This window comes from Phyllobates terribilis, unplaced genomic scaffold (assembly GCF_046119375.1).
Source record: "Phyllobates terribilis strain yellow unplaced genomic scaffold, ASM4611937v1 Scaffold_1__5_contigs__length_1240528914, whole genome shotgun sequence".
Lineage (NCBI taxonomy): Eukaryota > Metazoa > Chordata > Amphibia > Anura > Dendrobatidae > Phyllobates > Phyllobates terribilis.
In genome coordinates, this window is record NW_027362761.1 from 108678953 (window position 1) to 108695459 (window position 16507).

General features: G+C 51.3%; 1 pseudogene; it reads left to right on the forward strand.

The window, feature by feature from the left end:
* Positions 1–322: 322 nt before the first annotated feature.
* LOC141155013 (cingulin-like) lies at positions 323–15987 on the forward strand (annotated as a pseudogene).
* The last annotated feature ends 520 nt before the right edge of the window (positions 15988–16507 follow it).

Below are 16507 nucleotides of genomic sequence, written 5' to 3' on the forward strand. Positions count from 1 at the left end.
ATAGAAAACCAAAATTGGTTACTGGTCGTGGGTTGGTACTGCCTAAAAATGACAATTTGACCGTTGATAACTGGGTAGCTCCAGTAGAAGGGGTGGACATCAAAGCGGGAGGTGACTTGTTGGTCCATAACACCATGGGAAGTGACACAGACCCCACAGCTGACGGTGACACTACGAAAGTAGAAAGAGAGTTCGGTCAGGAGGAGATAGAAGGGGTTATAAAGTCCCCCTCTCGTCGTTGAAGGCGCAAGGGCCACAAAAAAGTTGCTCCAGTAGCCTTTGCTGAAAGGGTAAATAAAGAAAATGCAATGCTGTGTGCCTTTATTCCAAGTGTGGATCCTCCTTTAGAAGCAGAGGAGATCAGGATGAAAGAGGAGGTGACGTTGCCAGTAGCAACCTCCGGTACAGTATCAGACAACAATGAAGATCAGGTGGAAGAGTTGGATGCAGTTCTGCAGATTCGTTACAAGCAGGATGATCTACTGAGACAGAAGGATCAGGAACCAACAGCCCTGAAAGAGGAAGTGGCCAATCATGACCAAGAGCTGGAGCCTATCAGGCAGCAGTATCAGAGTGACGTGCAGCAACTAAGGAAAAACATGAAGAACGTGTCCCCGGACCAGCTGAGCCTGGAGTCTGAATGGCAAAAAATAAATCAGGTTGTGAGGAACTTGCAGCGAGAACTGGAGGAAAGCAGCGAGGAAATCAACAAATAGAAAGAAATGTTCCAGAGAAATAAAGAGGAGGTTTTTCAATTGAAGCTTGACAAAGCGGAGTCTGAAGATGAGTTGTGCGAGATGAAAGATCGTTTCTCCTTGGTACAGTTAGAGCTGTAGCAAGTGAAGAAAGGCTCTGTGGATGCGGAAGAAGCAGAAGTCTCAAGAAAGGAAGTGCAGAGATTTCAGGAGCAGGTGAAGCAGCTAATGCAGGAGAAGAAAAGGCTGGATGAGGGTCTACACCAGAGGGATAGGGAGCTATCTGCCTTAAAAGGGGCGCTGCAGGATGAAGTTTCTGGACGTGATCAAGACCTAGAACAACTGCGCGAACAGTTCAACTGGGAGCTGTGTGAATCCAAGAAGGAGTATGGTGAACTCATGAGGGAGCTGCAGCAATTCCAGGACCAAGTAAAGCCTCTAATGCAGGAGAAGGAGCGGCTGGAGGACTCTCTGTACCAGCGAGACCAGGAGCTATCCTCCCTGAAAGAAGCATTAAAAGATGAAGTGTCTAGTCACGACCGTGAGGCAGAAAAGATGCGTGAAAAATTCAATAGAGAACTGCAACAAACTAAGAGAGACTATGAGGATCTCCTCAAGGTTAAGGAAAAACTAGAAGATGATAAGGCGGATGCAGAGCACATGCGCCAAGTGATTGAGACTGCTCTACAGGACACCCGTGATGAGAATGATGATCTCCGCAGAAAGATCTCGGGACTGGAAGCTCAGGTGAAGGAGCTGCAGATGTTCTGTGATGATCTCCAGAGGGCAGAGATGTGCCTTAAGGATAGAATTGGTAGGATGGAAGCTGAGCGGAAAAAGATGAAGGAGTCTATCGGAGAAGGGAGGTATGAAGCAAATGCCTCCTCGAATAATGCGAGCTTGGATGATTCAGTGGATGTAAGAGCCAAGATCAAGGAGCTCAAGGAGACGCTACAAGCCCATTTGAAGCAAGAGAAGCTTGAGAGACTGGCTGTGGAGAGCCGAGTGGGTGCATTGGAGACAGAGAGGTTTGAGAGAATTCTGCTGAAAAAGGAGCTGTTGAAGCAGGAAGAGCTTCAGAGATGGGTTGCTGAGAGGCGAGTAGCTGAGCTAGAGGAAGAAGTTGTCGAGTTCAAAGGTCACCTGGCAAACTACCAATCAGTGAACGAGGAGAAGGGCAAACAAATCGCGCTTAATCCTTTAAACCATGAGAAGGTGGACCTGAGGAGAGCTGAGAGTGTTAAAAGAAGATAAGTATAGAATGTGTAGCGTCGGCGTCCCTGCCTCCTTCTAGGCAGGGACGCTGTTCCCCTCACCTCTCCGCTCCGTGCCCGGCGTCCTCCTCCCGCTCTGCTGGCCGCGCGCGCCGTCCTAAGGAGTCCCCGGCCAATGGCCGGAGGACCTCACCATATATAAGGCACCTCCTCCAAAATGGAGGTGCCCGAGCAATGTTGTTGCAAAGCCTTCACTCTGCTTCAGCCCTCAGGTCCCGTTACCAGTTACCTGCCAGTCACCTGCCAGATTCCTGTTTGTTACCTGCCAGTCACCTGCCAGATTCCTGCTTGAAACCTGCCTAATATCCGCTTACCTGCTTGCAAGCCTGCGGTACGACAGTCTGCCTTCCGACACCTGTCAGTCTGTCTATGGACCAGCCTGCCCGCTCACCTGGGAGTGCTCACCTGCTACCTGCCTGCTAGCCTACCTGGAGGCTCTGCCGTCACTTGCCGTGACCACCAGCCTGTCCAGAGACTCTTACCCGCTCACCTGGGAGCGCTCACCTGCTACCTGCCTGCTTGCCTACCTGGAGGCTCTGCCGTCACTTGCCGTGACCACCAGCCTGTCCAGAGACTCTTACCCGCTCACCTGGGAGCGCTCACCTGCTACCTGCCTGCTTGCCTACCTGGAGGCTCTGCCGTCACTTGCCGTGACCACCAGCCTGTCCAGAGACTCTTGCCCGCTCACCTGGGAGCGCTCACCTGCTACCTGCCTGCTAGCCTACCTGGAGGCTCTGCTGTCACTTGCCATGACCACCTGCCCGTCCAGAGACTCTTGCCCGCTCACCTGGGAGCGCTCACCTGCTACCTGCCTGCTAGCCTACCTGGAGGCTCTGCCGTCACTTGCCGTGACCACCTGCCCGTCCAGAGACTCTTGCCCGCTCCCCTGGGAGCGTCCACCTGCTACCTGTCTGCTAGTCTACCCAGAGACTGTCCCTGTTACTTGCCGTGACTACCTGCCCTTCTACCCAGAGACTGTCCCTGTCACTTGCCGTGACTACCTGCCCGTCTTCCCTGGGAGCCACCCGCTTCCTTACAAGGACCGCCCCCTGAAACCTGAGCCGGATGATTGTCTGGAAACCACTGGTGAGGCAGAAACGTCTCGGTACAAGTGCCTCATAGATGTACACGAAGATTTGAGAGAAGAATGCAACAGAGAGTCAGTGCATGAAGAGTTTAAGAAGTCCGTGGGAGCCTGTAAGGTGTACTCGACCTCAGAAGCTAAACAGCTGGTGGTCCTGTCCACAACCGAAGTCACAGTGAAGAGGGTGGCTATCCTAAGTGACATGCACTGGCAATGTGTTCGCACGAAGCGGTTTGTCCGGTTGAAGACGGAACAAGCCATTAGACAACTGGAGCTTATGAGAAAAGCTCAAAGTCTGTGGGAAGAAGTCATCCGGGTGCCTCATGCTCTGGTAAGAAAGCTCATTGGGAGAAATGGCCGAGCCATGCAGATGATGGTAAAGAAGTCTGGTGCGATGAAAATAAGCAGTCCACGTGATCATCAGGACTGGATACCGGATGAAGACGGCATGGTGTCATTCTCTGCTGTAGGCACAGAAGAAAATCTTGCATATATACTAATGCTGATGGAGTACCGAGTGACCTACCTGCGAGAGGTAGAACAGTTGAATCTCGCTAGACTGTGAATAGAAAGACAGCGTCGTCTGAGCAGCAGAAGATGGCAGCCGTCTATAAATTGTGAGACCAGACAGAGAAAGGGCCCCCTAAATATTAGAACAGCTACAGCAGAAGTTAGAGACCTTTCAGGATGTCCTGACGGTAGTGGGCGTGGGTTTAGAGGTAGTGAAACCTCCAGTAACTCAGGTCTGAGAGGCCCATGCAAAAAGAAAAAGAGTATGAGACAGTACGGAGTCGGACCTTATATACAAGCGCAAGTGAGTCGCACTGCTGTATTGACTGTTGGGAGCGGGGGAGGTCTGACAAGGTTACGACTAGGAAATGTGACTTGACGAAGTTGGAGACAATGACGGATGGTAGGTCCCTAAGGAATGGGCTAATGTTGATGACTAATGTTCCAGGGGCTGAGCAGCGCAAATGAACTGTGGGTTATAATGTGATTGTGTATATTATGTGTTCAACCCCACAAGTTTGAACAGGGGGGGGGGTATGTAATGCAGCGGCTTGCTGCATTGCCAAAATGTCAGAGGGGGGCTGACCACATACCTCCCCTTCAGGTGACTGATCACATGACTGTGACATCATCACAGGTCCTGTGCGCACAGAAGGATATATAAATCCTGCTGGTTTTTGAAACTGTGGAGAAGCCTGGTCCCTGTGTCTGGGACACCATTAGCCTTGAGAGGCAAGAGGCCTGGTCCCTGTGTCTGGGACACCATTAGCTTGGAGAGGCAAGAGGCCTGGTCCCTGTGTCTGAGACACCATTAGCCTGGAGAGGCAAGAGGCCTGGTCCCTGTGCCTGGGACACCATTAGCCTGGAGAGGCAAGAGGCCTGGTCCCTGTGTCTGGGACACCGTTGGCCCTGAAAGGCACGTGGCCTGGAGACCACGTCTGGTGAGCCTTAAACCACAGTTGTGGCAGAACAGAGCTGATAGAAGCAGCTAAGACCCGGCAAAGGTAAAAACGGTGCTTTAAATGAATATTGTTGTTGTACCTTGCTGAAGTCTGTATCTGAAGCCAAGCGGGCATAGCTGCTACTGAAAAGGCTCTAGGATATTACATGTGTAACATTCCTGCTAGCCACTGAGATGGACTATGTTATAAGCAGTTTATGATGTGTAATAAACTGCTGGACTTCATATTACCGGAAAACGTTGCATGTGTGCTTTAATTGACCCGGTGAAGTGAGTGCCCCTCAACATGATCATTAGCGCTACCTTACAGCAGATTCCAGGTACACATGAATTGGCCAATTTATGCGCTAAGATTTCTCATTTATTTCTGTTTTCTAGAGCAGTAATGCTATTCAAATTTCATATATTTCATGTTCGCATACTTAGCGTTGCAGTGTGCTGCTTTGTTAGTATTTTATGGAGATAGTGACTCCTAGTAAGCACCTGTTCACACCTATTTCTTGTATTGGAAGTGCCGTCAGTTTTTTTCTTTTTTTTTCTGTTTCTATGCTTAACAAGCAAGGCTAGGCACACAGCTGCGCGCTGATATTAATAGCCAGGGAAGAGATCAAGGATCCTGGCCCCCTCCGAGCCTAATAATATCAGCTCTCAGCAGCCTCAGAACTGGCGCATCCATAAGATAGCCTCCGCTCTTCCCACTTGCCCTAGTGCGGTGGCAAGTGGGGTAATAAGGTTGGGGTTCATGTCAGCCTTGTATTGGCAGTTGACATGAAGCCCAGGTTAGTAATGGAGGGTGTCTACCAGAGGCACCCTTCACTAACCCTGTAGTGAAGTTTTTGAAATAAAGGCACGGCCAGAATTATTATTATTATTTATTATTATAGCACCATTCATTCCATGGCGCATTACATGTGAAAGAGATATACATAGCACAAACAATTACAATAAATTTTGAACAATACAAGTCGGTGACTGGTACAGGAGGAGTGAGGACCCTGCCCGCAAAGGCTCATAATCTACAGGGGAAGGGTGAGGATACAGTAGGTGAGGGTAGAGCTGGTCGTGCAGCGAATGGTGGAGCGAGGGTTACTGCAGTTTGTAGGCTTGTCGGAAGAGGTGGGTCTTCAGGATCCTTTTGAAGGTTTCCATGGTAGGCGAGAGTCTGATGTGTTGGGGTAGAGTTCCAGAGTAGGCGGGATGCACGGGAGAAATCTTGTATGCAATTGTGGGAAGAGGAGATAAGAGGGGAGTAGAGAAGGAGATCTTGTGAGGATTGGAGGATGCGTGTAGGTAAGTACCGGGAGACTAGATCACAGATGTAATGAGGAGACAGGTTGTGGATGGTTTTGTATGCCATGGTTAGGGTTTTGAACTGGAGTCTCTGGGCAATGGGGAGCCAGTGAAGGGATTGACAGAGAGGAGAGGCCGGGGAATAGCGGGGGGACAGGTGGATTAGTCGGGCAGCAGAGTTTAGGATAGATTGGAGGGGTGCGAGAGTGGTAGAAGGGAGGCCACAGAGCAAGAGGTTGCAGTAGTCGAGGCGGGAGATGATGAGGGCGTGCACTAATGTTTTTGCAGATTCGTGGTTGAGAAATGTGCGGATTCGGGAGATATTTTTAAGCTGGAGTCGGCAGGAAGTGGAAAGGGCTTATGTGGTTTAAAGGAGAGGTTAGAGTCCAGGGTTACCCCTAGGCAGCGGGCTTGCAGGACTGGGGAGAGTGGGCAGCCATTGACTTCGATTGATAGGTCAGTTGGGGGGGGGTTGAGTGAGACGGTGGAAAGATGATGAATTCAGTTTTGTCCATGTTAAGTTTTAGAAATCAATCAGAGAAGAAGGATGAGATAGCGGACAGACATTGTGGGATTTTGGTTAGTAGGGAAGAGATAATGGGTCCAGAGAGGTAGATCTGTGTGTCATTGTGGCGCCCTGCTGCGCATTGGTGCCACAGAACCCAGAAGGGTGCATGGATGGACTTCTCCACAAGAGGCCCTCACACATTCACACACCTCCACCCTACCACCTCAGACCAGCAGAGGGAGCCCTGTTAGGGACATATATAGGGAGGGTGGAGCCAGGCAGCTCAGTTTGTGTTTAGTGTTCAGAGAGGGACACAGCTCAGAGTTGAGCAGAGAGCGTGGTGACGCTCAGAGAGCAGCGAAGAGGCAGCACGCTGGCTGCCGTGCTTAGGGGAGCCAAGGCCTACAGCACAAGTGAAAGCCTAGTGAGGGCCTGAGTGTTGCCGAAGGCGAGAGGAGAAGGAAGAAGTAGCGAGGGGGTAGAGGAGCATACCAGGCTCACCCCGATATATACACCGGACACCGGGTCCGCGCCTACAGGGACTCTTCATACCCAGTAGGAACCACCGGAATCCCTGGAGAACTACAGGTCCCAGGTTCACCAAATGCTGATTACAGTACCAGGGCTAGGAGTCACGGAGGTCCCAGCGTCCAGGGAGAGTAATCTCCAAAGAGAAGGCCCTACCACCAGGTCAGCAGGTGCAAAGAGAGACGGTCACCAAGCTAGGCATAGCTCCAGGCAGGTCAGAAGCTCAGAGAGTAAGCCACGGATCAGGAGGCCCTATACCCGCTCACTGGGGAGAGTCCAAAAGTGCGCCCTTCGCCTGGAGTACCCTGGACCGTGCCTGCAGCATCACCAGTAAAGGTACTGAAGCTTACCCCCAAGTGAGTGTCCGTCTTTCCTCCGGGACCGTCCTGCTGTCTCTCCCCTGCACCACCATCCATTACACCCCACGCTGCCCTGGAGCTAGCTCTACCTGTGGAGAGCCACACCATCCCTGCTGCCGTATCACCAGCTCCAGAGGACTGCCCCTCAGCGGCGGCTCCCCTTAGCCGCATTCCACAGGTGGCGTCACGAACACTTATAATCCCCTATAAATAGTTTCCCCTTTTTACTAACTGCCCTGGGTCACGGACCGGGCCAGCCACTGTGATATCCCCCAAGCAACCAGGGGCCCGGCTGCCGAGTACCCCACGGCCCAGGGGGCGCTTCAGCCTTGGCATCACGAACAGGATTCCGTGCCCATTGCCACCGGGTACTGTGCGCCTTAAAAGACTGTAATACTCACTGTGGTGAAGGTTTCCCGCCATTCCCGAGATTTCCCGCCATCTTCCTGTCGCTGCGCGGGAAGAAGAGGGGCGTAACTGCGGGAATCAGAGAGGCGTAACCACTGGCAGCGCGCGGAGCCCAGGACACGCCCCGCCCCTGACGTCGAACCAGGAAGCGTCAGGTCCTGTAAGGAGCCCAGAGGACGCTCTGACGTCAGACGCGAGCGACGCAAGGTCCTGGAAGAAGACCGTTGCCCGCGGAGCTGCGGCCTACCTGTTAAAGAAAGTGAATAAGGTAGGCTCAGGTTCACTAGGGGGGCGCAACCATGGCCGACGACCAGCAAGCCACCGGAGCACCGGTTAACGCTCCTGATGCCCAACCTGCGCCCAGCGCTGCACAGGCCGGAGCGGCCACTCCACCAGCAGGGGTCATGACGCCGTTGATACCCATGGCCCTGCCGTATATCCCTGGAGCGAAGTGGCTCCCCCAGTATAATGGCAAACCGGACACCCTGTCCGGATTCAAGAGAAAAATATGCGGTGTGTTAGACATGTATTCTATGACCGGTAAACAGAGAGCCGCTGTTGTGCTGGGACAATTGACTGGTGCCGCAGAGCGGGAAGTTGAAACCTGGCCAGCCGCAGACCAGGAATCGGTATCCATCATCTTTAAGAGACTGCAAACTGTGTTTGAAAACCGCACTGAGACAGCTCTCCGGATGAGGTTCTATCACTGTGTCCAGAAACCTGAGGACAGTATCCGGGACTACGCCTGGCGCTTACAGGAAGCCCTGCGGGCCCTGAAACAGGTTAGTCTAGCCAGCATACAAAATGAAAATAAAATGCTGACGGAACAGTTCATCCGGGGGTTGAGGTCCCAGGAAGAGAGCAGAACTGTACAGTGGTGGGCCTTAGACCATCCAGATGCCACCTTTGACACCCTTAAGGACATGGCCATAAAGGGTCTGCAGCCCCTGGAAACAACAGATACTGCTATCCAAGGTTACCAAGGTGGGGCCACCCCAGTGCCCGCAGCACCCACCGCTCCTTCATTAACGGCTGAAACAAAGATGCAAACAGTGCCTCCTAGTGAGCTGGACAGCCTGCGCTCTGAAGTGCGCCAGTTAAGTAAAACCCTGGCCACTGTCCTGAGCACCCTGCAGCTACAGCTGGAGCCTGAGCCGGAAGGAAGGATCCTACTCACCGACAGCCCTGAGGATGTCCCCTGGATGAGGAGAAGGAGGAAGACAACGCCACCCCGTAGGAGGACGACGCCACCCCGGAGGAGGACGACGCCGCCCCGTGGGAGGACCAACGACTAACGTCACCCTCTTGAAGAATTCATCTGCTACCGCTGCCAGAAGGCAGGCCACACTGCGCGAAACTGTCCTTTAAACGAGCAAACCCTGGGGCCGAGGGCCGACACCCAGGAGTAGATCAACCAGGCCCATCAAACTGGTACCATCGGTTCATGGGAGGAAGACCTTTCCTGTCCATTGTGCTGGATGGCATCGCGACACCTGCCCTGCTGGACACTGGATCTCAGGTAACCATCATGCCTGATGTCCTCTACAAAAGGTTCTGCTCCATAGACTAACTTCACCCGCCAGCTCCAAACCTTTCCGTGTATGCCTCCAATGGCCTTCCCCTTAACCTAGTCGGGGTTAAGGATGTGGCAGTAAAGGTGGGAAGAGTGGAACTGAAGGACCAGGGACTAATTGTAGTAGAGACTAATCCTGATGATACAGACTTGTACATGATACTTGGTACTAATGTTGTTGGTAACTGTTTGGGAGAAGTGTTATTCTTGCTTCAACAGATGGCTGACACTGCCAAGCCAGGGCAGAGGAGGGTGCTCCAGAAAGAGATCCGAGCCCTTATGTACCAGCAACAGGTAAAGCTGTCATGTGGTGAAATTAGTAATGTACGGGTGACAGACCCGATACCCATTGTGATTCCCACGATGAGTGAAATGCTGATTTAGTGTAGAGCAGCAATAGGTCTAAGAGGACAGAACTACCAGGCGGTAGTAGAGCCCATTATTTCGGAGCACAGACCTACACTCTTAACTGCCAGAGGGGTGGTTGATGTACGCAATGGGAGGGTGCCCGTACGCCTCCTAAACTATGGAGAGGATGAAGTCAAATTACCACGATATGGCACTGTTGCCAGATTGTACACTGTAAATAACAACGCTATCCACACAGTGGAGTCCTTAACCTCACCAGACAGAGTGGAGGATAACGACTCGGAAACCCAGGTGGGGGATTGGTGTCAACAGCTCCATGTTGGGACTAACGCCACTCCTGTCCATCAGAAACAGGGTGCACACAGGGTGGTTCAGGAATACGAGGGAGTATTCAGCAAACACCCACTTGATTTTGGGAGGATTAAAGGGGTACAACACCATATCCCCACAGGTGACCATCCACCCATCAAAGAACGTTACAGGCCCATACCACCAGCACACTACCAGAAAGCGAAGGAAATGTTGCATGACATGAAGAAGGCAGGGGTAATAAGAGATAGCTGTAGCCCTTGGGCAGCTCCCCTGGTCCTGGTCAGGAAAAAGGATGGAAGCATGAGGATGTGTGTAGATTACAGACAGGTAAATCGCATAACACATAAAGATGCATACCCTTTGCCCCGTATAGAGGAATCCCTGGCTGCATTAAAGTCTGCAAATTACTTCTCTACCCTTGACCTCACTAGTGGGTACTGGCAAGTAGTAGTTGCTGAGGAGGACAGGGAGAAGACGGCCTTCACTACCCCGATGGGACTCTGCGAGTTCAACAGTATGCCGTTCGGACTCGGCAATGCCCCTGGAACGTTCCAGAGATTGATGGAGTGCAGTTTGGGACACCATAACTTCGAGACCGTGCTGCTATACCTGGATGACGTGATAGTGTGTTCCAAGACGTATGAGGACCATTTGAAGCACCTGGCGGAGGTATTTGAGTCGTTGTCCCGGTATGGGATGAAATTGAAGCCTTCCAAGTGCCACCTGCTCAAACGGAAGGTTCAGTACCTGGGGCACATCATCGGTCCAGAAGGAGTAGCACCAGACCCGGAGAAGGTCACTGCCATTCAGAAATGGCTGGAGCCGAAGAATCTCAAGGAGGTACCTGTGACTGGTCGGGTATTACCGGAGATTTGTGAAGGACTACACCAAGAAGGCAGCGCCTTTGCAAGATCTCCTGGTAGGACAGTCCAACAGAGGCAAGAACCCCCCCTTCCAGTGGGGTAAAGAGCAGGCTGAGTCCTTTGCAGTGATGAAGGAGATCCTGACCGGCGAAGAAATCCTGGCCTACCCTGACTACAGCCAACCTTTCCTGCTGTACACTGATGCCAGCAACGAGGGATTGGGAGCTGTGTTGAGTCAGAAGCAGTATGGCAAAGAGAAGGTGATCGTCTATGCTAGCAGGAAGCTTCGTCCGACTGAGAGAAATCCAGAAAACTATAGCTCCTTCAAGTTGGAGCTCCTGGCCTTGGTCTGGGCCATCACTGAACGATTCAAGCACTACTTGGCCTCCAGTAAGTTCACGGCTTACACTGACAACAACCCCTTGACACATCTAGAGACAGCCAAGTTGGGAGCCATGGAACAGCGTTGGATGGCCCGGCTGTCAAACTATCAGTTCACCATCAAGTACTGGGCAGGCCACAAGAACGCCAATGCCGATGCCCTATCCAGAATGCCTCACCAGTCGGACACTGAAGAAGAAGTGGATGACCTGGAGGAGATTGAGCTACCTGCCTTCCACAGAAATGGGATGGTCCACGAGCAGCGCACCTCCAGGAGGTATCGTGGTAAGACACTAAACCCGTTACCTCATCACAGTTGGAAGGAGACGCAGGACAGCGACCCGGTTGTCAGCCGTATCAAAGAACTGATAAACCAGGAAGGTTCCTCCCTGGAGAAGGACGCTTCTCCACAAACCAAGCAACTGTGGAATGAAAGAAGCCGGCGGTTCATCTCTAGAGAGAAGCTGTGCCGAAGGTATGTCAACCCTAGGACCCATGAGATGGTATGGCAGATCGTAGTGCCCAGGACAGACATCCAGATGGTATTGGAGGCCTACCACGATCAAGCAGGGCACTTTGGCTGGAAGAAGCTGGAAACCCTCCTGAAGAATCGGTTTTATTGGGTTGGAATGTGGAGTTCCATAGAGAGGTAGTGCCGGGATTGTGGACCCTGTAGCCTCAGAAGAAAAGACTACAGCAGCCAGAAGGCACCCCTGCAGTCCATCAAGACAACCCAGCCCCTGGAGATCGTCGCTCTGGGCCACGTCAAGCTGTCACCTAGCAGGTCAGGCAACTCGTATGCCCTGACCATGGTGGATCACTACTCCCGGTTCCTGGTGGTAGCCCCCGTCAAGGATCTGACGGCAGAAACTGCAGCAAGGACGTTTCAAGCATACTTCTGCAGGCCCCATGGATACCCGGAAAAGGTGCTGACGGATCAAGGCCCTGCCTTTGAAGCCGAGCCTGTTCAAAGAGTTTTGCCATCTGTACGGGTGTAAGAAGATCCGGACTACACCGTACCACCCCCAAACCAATGGGTTATGTGAAAAGATGAATAACATAGTCATCGACCTGTTGAAGACCTTACCTCTAGACGAAAGAAACCAATGGCCAGACAAACTACCTGACCTGGTAGATCTGTACAATCACATACCTGTGAGTTCCACCAATTGTACTCCAGCGTACCTCATGAGAGCAAGACCCGCAAAGTTGCCCATGGACCTGGAGCTTGGAGTGGTAGAGCCAGAAGCAGATATGTCCACTGCAGACTGGGATGTGACCAGACAGGAGCAGTACAAGAGAGTACAGGCCTGTGTCGAAGACAGTCTAAGTAAGGTGAGAGATAAGCAGGAAGCACAGTACATCAAGAGTGCACCAGCCGAACCCTTGACACCTGGAGAAGTTGTGCTGAAACGAAAAAGGAGAAGCCACAAGCTTGACGACCAGTGGGAAAGGGAACCTTACACTGTGTTGAACTCCAGATTCGACAATAGGAAAACCTGTCTAATTAGCAAAGACGGAGGAAGAACAACTGCAAAGGTATCAAGAGACCATCTGAAGTTGTGCCCAAGTCCGCTGAAGCCCCAGGAGGAAGTGCCTTTCACCATACCGGAGGAGCCCAAAGAAAAAGTACTCCATACTGTCTTAGGAGATTTCCCGGCAGATTGGCCTCAACTGGATGGAGCGGTAATAATACCTGTGCTACACTTCTACCAACAGTCAGAAGACTCTCCACTGTAAGTAAGACCTGTAAGTGCCCCGGAAGAGCCTACTCAGGAAGAATCCCCGGAAGAAGGATGGCGGAAGCAGAGCCAGTAGGCCCAGTAACCAGTGTACTTGCCAGTCCCGTAGAGAGGTTAAGGCAGTCTTGCAGTCCACCAACACATAGAGCAGAAAATAGCACAAGCATCCACACTACAACCTCGTACTACGTAGGTCATCGCGTAGCACAAAAGGCCAGACCCCTGTCAGGTATAGGGAGTAAATAGAAAAATACCTGCAGTATAAATAGTTACCCAGTAGGGTATTGCATATTGTTTATTGTATAAACTGAGATATATGTGTTTATTTAGTTACCCGTAAGGGTATATATAAAGGACTCGTAGGCTGAGGACTGTGAGCAGCCCAAAAACTGTTCCTGTACATAGTTGCACTCCCTAGAGTGCCCCTTAAGTGACCACGGAACAAAAAGCCGTTTGGCATGGCAGAAGACGTAGTCCAGCACCTGGATCACCTATGCCCTGTAGCCACGCCCAGGGCCTACGTTGAGGGTTTTCAGGCGGGTCCCTCATGTTCCTCCATCGGTGAAATGGACACCAGGTTACGGGACTTGCTGTAACTCTATTATTATCGTATTATAGTGTTACCTGTAACGTTTAAGAAAAGTGCCTCCCATAAAGGAAAGAAATGTTATTGTTAACCTGTTTTGAGAAAAATGCTTCAGTCCAGGAGTACTGTGTTTTACTAGGGGGGGATGTGGTGCCCTGCCGCGCATTGGTGCCACAGAACCCAGAAGGATGCATGGATGGACTTCTCCACAAGAGGCCCTCACACATTCACACACCTCCACCCTACCACCTCAGACCAGCAGAGGGAGCCCTGTTAGGGACATATATAGGGAGGGTGGAGCCAGGCAGCTCAGTTTGTGTTTAGTGTTCAGAGAGGGACACAGCTCAGAGTTGAGCAGAGAGCGTGCTGACGCTCAGAGAGCAGCGAAGAGGCAGCACGCTGGCTGCCGTGCTTAGGCGAGCCAAGGCCTACAGCACAAGTGAAAGTCTAGTGAGGGCCTGAGTGTGGCCGAAGGTGAGAGAAGGAAGAAGTAGCGAGGGGGTAGAGGAGCATACCAGGCTCACCCCGATATATACACCGGACACCGGGTCCGCGCCTACAGGGACTCTTCATACCCAGTAGGAACCACCGAAACCCCTGGAGAACTACAGGTCCCAGGTTCACCAAATGCTGATTACAGTACCAGGGCTAGGAGTCACGAAAGCCCCAGCGTCCAGGGAGAGTGATCTCCAAAGAGAAGGCCCTACCACCAGGTCAGCAGGTGCACAGAGAGACAGTCACCAAGCTAGGCCTAGCTCCAGGCAGGTCAGAAGCTCAGAGAGTAAGCCACGGATCAGGAGGCCCTATACCCGCTCACTGGGGAGAGTCCAAAAGTGCGCCCTTCGCCTGGAGTACCCTGGACCGTGCCTGCAGCATCACCAATAAAGGTACTGAAGCTTACCCCCGTGTGAGTGTCCGTCTTTCCTCCGGGACCGTCCTGCCGTCTCTCCCCTGCACCACCATCCATTACACCCCACGCTGCCCTGGAGCTAGCTCTACCTGTGGAGAGCCACACCATCCCTGGTGCCGTATCACCAGCTCCAGAGGACTGCTCCGCAGCGGCGGCTCCCCTTAGCCGCATTCCACAGGTGGCGTCACGAACACTTATAATCCCCTATCAACAGTTTCCCTTTTTACTGACCGCCCTGGGTCACGGACCGGGCCAGCCACCGTGATATCCCCCAAGCAACCAGGGGCCCGGCTGCCAAGTACCCCACGGCCCAGGGGACGCGTCAGCCTCAGCATAGAGGTGATACTGAAAGCCATGGGACTCTATGAGCTGTCCCAGGCCGAAGGTGTAGATGGAGAAGAGCAGGGGTCCTAGGACTGAACCTTGGGGTACACCGACAGATAGGGGGCGAAATGAGGAGGTGGTGTGTGAGTGGGAGACACTGAATGTCCTGTCTGTTAAGTATGAGGAGATCCAAGAAAGGGCCAAGTCTTTGATGCTAAGAGTCTTTTATGTTAAATAAAATTCCACACCGTTTTAATAATTTATTTAAAAATAAAAAACACTGTATACTCACCTAACGCCTAATCTCACGATGCCCTCGTCTCCTGTAAGAAACCAAAAATAAAAAACAACCATATCCCTCACCTGTCCGCCGTGATGACATAATCCAGAGTGTCCAACGAAGATATGGGTCACTTATACAGCAGTCACATCAGCAATCACTGATGTGACTGTTGTATAGGACAGCAATGTATACACTGACAAGAGTGTAATCACTCCCCTATCAGTGTATAGCTGAGAGCTCCGGTGACCTCACTTACTACATCAATGTTGCGTTGGAAAATTCTCACGCAGCGGTGCCATAAGTGAGGGCACCGGAACTCTCAGCTGATGAACTCCAGTGACGTCATTCCCAGCAGCTGTCGGGAGTGATCTCGCTCCTGTCAGTGTATAGCGTGCTGCCGGGTGATTGGATCGCCATGGGACATCAGGATTACAGTGGATAGGTGAGTATAAGGTGTTTTATTTTAATAGCAATTTATTTTAGTTTTTTTTACACTGTGCACAGATGCCGACTGAGAAGACTACTTCTCCCCTCAGGTGCGCCTGCTCCTGCTATTGTCAGCGGGAGCGGCCTTAGGGTGATGGGAGGAGTAGTCTGCCGTGGGCAATTCTTTGTGCGTTTTTGCCGCATTTTTGACTCATTGACTTGAATTGAGTCAGTCAAATACGCAGCAAATTAACAAATATTTTTAGACCTGCATTTTTGCTGTGGATTTGACTGACTCGATTGAAGTCAATGGGTGAAAAACACTGCATAAACGCATAAAGAATTGACATTCTGCAGATATAAACGCAATAAAATCCTGACAGGAAAATCCCTGATCATGTGCACAGCACTTCAGGATTGTCATTGCATTAGCTGACACACGGATTACCTAGCGTTTTTGGCCCATTTCCGCGCGGAAAAAACGCCACGAAAATGCACCAAAAACGCACCCTGTGCACATAGCCTTGCACACACGAGTGCACGATGTTGAAGTTGGTTTCTTATTCGGCAATTTATTTTTTTCTGTTTTTTATAGGTTTAACGACAAAAATAAAAAATTGCAATAATAAAATACAATGCAGCGAGGTGCCGGGATGTGAATATGTTTAAAAGCAACTACAAAATTGATAAAACTGGCACAAAAATGGGCATCAAAGTTGGCACTGAAGGACGTTATGGAAAGGGTTACATGACTTTGGGTCACTGATCTCACACTGCAGACACATAGATCAGGATGCCACACATCAAATTCAGGTCAATGTATTCTGGCATAAAGGGGTTCTGGACATCAGAATGGGTATCAAAGAGGACAAATAACAAATTTTAACAGATTTGAATAAGTAACTGGTGTTTTTCAGGGGTTAAATGATGCTGGGCCACTGATCTCATGACACCATTACATAGTGATGGCCCGCATCAAATTCATGTCATTCTATCCTAGCCCAAAAGGGTTCTGGGATCAGGACGGGCATCAAAGTGGGTAAATAGCCAATTTTCACAGATATGAATAAGTAAGGGTGTTTTCAGGGTTAAATGATGCTGGGCCACTGATCTCATGACAC